The 3,925-nt window shown below is 37.5% G+C and overlaps 1 protein-coding gene across 1 annotated transcript in view; it reads left to right on the forward strand.

Annotated features, from left to right (window-relative positions):
* ZNF277 (zinc finger protein 277) overlaps positions 1–3,925 on the forward strand; it is a 34,593-nt gene that overhangs the window by 24,208 nt on the left and 6,460 nt on the right. The window lies entirely within an intron of this gene.

The following is a 3,925-nucleotide window of genomic DNA, read 5'->3' on the forward strand; positions in this document are numbered from 1 at the left end:
GTTTTACCAAGAACAAAAAGTTGTGTGTTTAATGCTCTGACAAGTACCTTCTATCCAAGAAGGAGTGAATTCCCTCTCTGATCCTTCCAAAGATCAATGACCTGAGGCCTGTATTTTCTTTTCTAGTTACTCAGATATCACTGCTTTAGAAACTGACCTATACTTGCTGCACAGTGGGGAAAAAGTTGTGAAGTTCTGCAGGGTAGCTGTTCTCAGTTTAACAGAACTGAGCATTCACTTCTTCCTTGCAAGTTAACAGACTTGAATTTAGTGTTGTAATTGTTTTAAGTGATTTTAGTAGTTCTGTTCTTCTCTACTAGTCCTGCAGGTAATCTTATGTTTTCGGAACTTGGCATCCTCTTTAAATTACGTTCTGTCTCTAATTTGCATTCATTGTTCAGATTTGAATCTGTCCCAGCTTTGATCAGGAAATTGAGCTAGATGACTGCCCAGAAGCACAGAGAACCATGTGATACTCCTTCAGAAATTTGAGAGACATGCAGGGAGGTCATAACATCAGTGCAGACACAGTGGCTGTGTTACGTTAATAAGCAGAATATGCCAAAGTACATGTAACAGCAAGACTAATATTTGTATACCTAACCTCTTCTCCCACTCTCTCCAGTTGCTCCAAAACCGGTGGCCTTGTCCATGCTGTCTACTGAGAATGGTCTGTGGTCTGTATGCTTCCTGAACCATGTCCAAGCATTGTCTGGGTAGCGCTGCTGGCGTGGCCACGGAGCACGCAAACTATTAAACAGTATGGGCAATCACAGGACAGTGCTCAAGTCAGGGCCTTGGACCTCTTTAGTTATTGCTGGTATTCTGGGCAGGACTTTGCAGAGTAACTTCTTATGCCAGCCTGAACCAATTCAGGTATTGATCACTTAGCAGCATCACTTAGAGATGTATTTTTCAGGTCCTTGCTATTACAGACAGAGGATGGTAAATATAATTCAAATAAGATATGTCAAACCACCAAAATGTTTAAAATTGGGCAGGGGGGTCTGCATGTGCAAGGTTTGTACCAGTGTGCTGCCAGTGCTTCTGGGACATACTTTGAATGATCACAGTTCTTTGTCTGCCCTTTATATGCTCTGCTACAGCCATGTTTTCTTTTCACACATTTTAAGTTGTCTTTCACTACGTTCTACCCAGTGGACTGTTTCTACTCAATCTTTCTGATCCTTCAAACTGTAGCCATGTCAGAACTTCTGACATTTCTTCTTTTAAAGAAAGGATTTTTTTGGAATAAAGGATTAAAAAGAGACTAAAAACTCTGTCTTAAACACTTATAAAATAATTCGCTATAAAATGTGTATTTGTACACTAATGTTGCATGAGATTAAATTTTTCATTAGCATGAAATTTTTAGGATAGTTCCTACATAGTAGAAAGTGTTTGCTTTCAAAATAGCCTTTGGTAAACCCTTTATTTTTGCACACGGGAGAAAAAGATTAAAGGGAGGAACTTTAATTTGTTCCCTGGGGGTTCAGTAGATTGGCCTTTACATGTAAGGAGAAATAACATTATTCTCTACTGCACATGTGTAGTCTACACATGTGCAGATTATATTAATGTGATAGGATTCTTTTTTTTGAGCTGAGTCTATATTCAGTGAATTCTAGATGTTACGCAAGGTCTGCTTTCTGTAATGACTTGACGAAATTATTTTGCTTCCTGTCCCCCAGCACTTCACGATTTACTAGAGGATATTTTTTTAATGTGTACTATCAAGCTTTACTGACTTCTCAATGAGTCTTAAAGATCTGTGCTTCGCATTGCTCTAAATGTCCAGGGGAGTTACACAATTTCACAGACACAGACATGGATTAGATCTCTCATCTGAAATGACAGATGTACTGTTTCAAAATTTACTGCTGAATTCATCTTGACCTAAAGATGTAGGCGTACAATTTATCTATTTTTTGTATGTTTTCACAGAAAAGTTTGTATTTTGAGAATGTAACAAAGATCTTTCTATATGCCAGTTCGATCAAGTTTGTTTTCATCATAAAGAGACTATAAGACTAAGTAGATCTCTAATGATAAACATCAATATTATCACAGTCTTATCCACTTTACTTTTAGGGTGTGCACCATAAAGCTTTTCTATCAGCAACTGGATCTTAAGCTATTTAAATGGATAGTTCTTTCGTACAACCATCTTACAGACATTATTGTCCTTTTTTTATAATTTTCCATTACATATTATCTTCACCAAGCACTGCGTAAAATAGTCTTATTAAGCTGGAACTGGCAGTTTCCTTTATTTTGTGGCTTTTGTACTGAGAGGTTTTAAGGGCTTTTTGTTCAGATGTCCTGAGAATGTCTGCTGAATTGCCTCATGATCTTCTGGCCAGTTCTTACTTGTGTTTTTAAGCTGATGGCAGAGCTCCCATTGATTTCATTTAGAGCAGTAGGCTTGCCTGCCTTCTTCCTTTCCCTCCGTTCTGCTTTTGGCTTCACTTGTGTTTTTAGTGCAGTTGTGAGAATCTGTTTTCATAACATAAGTTACATTTTATGTCTGTGTGTTGGTAGTTCCCTCCCCTAAATTTCCAATTTGGCATAGCAATGAATAATATAAGTGCAAATTCCTTTGTAAATATTTTGGTATTCTGAGACTTTCTATGACTCCTGTCATGACCTATAAGCTGCTTTGATTTGTCTACCCTGATATTACTGACATGTTCTGTTGCTCACAGGTTAGTGTTAAGATGAGAGTATTACACATGATCTTTAGTAGGAGTGGAAGTTTTTTTTGTCATGTGCATGTATAATAGATTTCTTTCATAAGCAAGTATCAAAAGTTTATTATTAGATAGTTACATTAAATTAGAGTGGGAGTTTTGCAATTATGCAAATTACTTGAAAGGCAGTGGGGTCACTTCCCAGTGGATTTGGAGGTCTTTTGTCAGTATTGTGTAAGTATGGAAGATGATACCAATCCTATTCAGGATGGCTTGACGTATAAATTGAAAAAGAACAACTCATAGTAGAGGGTGAAGAACTGAGCAACAATGCATCCAAGAGACATATGTAGGTTACCTTATTTTTCTTTTCTCCAAAAAAAACCTTCCAACCTAATTTTCTTATTTCTGTGCCTGTGTTAGCCTGTGGCCTCATGACTCGCCTTGCACAAAAAGTCAAGTAAAAATGGGGAGGAAAAAACTTTTTAGTCTGTGGTGCCTGCTGGAGGCCATAAAAAAGCAGATGACAGTATTAAAACTCTCTTATTCCCAGCCCAAGGAACAGAGGCAGATCCAGACTGACAGGGCCTTTCTGTGTTCACCTGATTGTTACCAGCAGCACTTTAAGTATAGAGTATGCTTTGTAGTAAGCACAGATGTTTATTTTCAAATTGAATAATGGCATGTATCTGTAGTAATGTAACGTCACTATAATGAATGTGCTTATGACTAAGCTAGACAGCTGAAAATGGTACCTGTTACTTACTAGAAAACTTGTTTCATAAAGCCTTTACATTTCCTCAAAGATAAAAAGATGTTTTCTCCTTATTGCCAAGCCCTAAATCATCGTTATTATCTGTTAGGGGCCAGGGCGATGTTTTGTTATGGGGGTTACTATTTATATTTAGCCTGTTTTGATTTAAGCAGGGTGTATTTTGTAAAATAGTAAAGGAAAACCCTTCATCAGTTGGTGATAGTTCAAGACTTAATAAAATCCCCCAAGTGGGGGAACACTTCATATTAAAATTCATCCAATGTCTATTAACTAATGTTGGGGTAAGACCATCTCTTCTATGTGATAAAGCATCTTTAAGTTCTGCAGCAATATAAAACAATTCAGATAATCGCAGTAAGGCAGATAAGAAGGGTGAGCAGAAATTTGCAGGGGAAAGCAGCATCTGTTTGGAGTTCCTGAGCTCCACAGGCCTGGAACTACATTTGCATGTAGTTCAGTA

This window comes from Pygoscelis adeliae, unplaced genomic scaffold (assembly GCF_000699105.1).
Source record: "Pygoscelis adeliae isolate BGI_AS28 unplaced genomic scaffold, ASM69910v1 Scaffold113, whole genome shotgun sequence".
Classification (NCBI taxonomy): Eukaryota; Metazoa; Chordata; class Aves; order Sphenisciformes; family Spheniscidae; genus Pygoscelis; species Pygoscelis adeliae.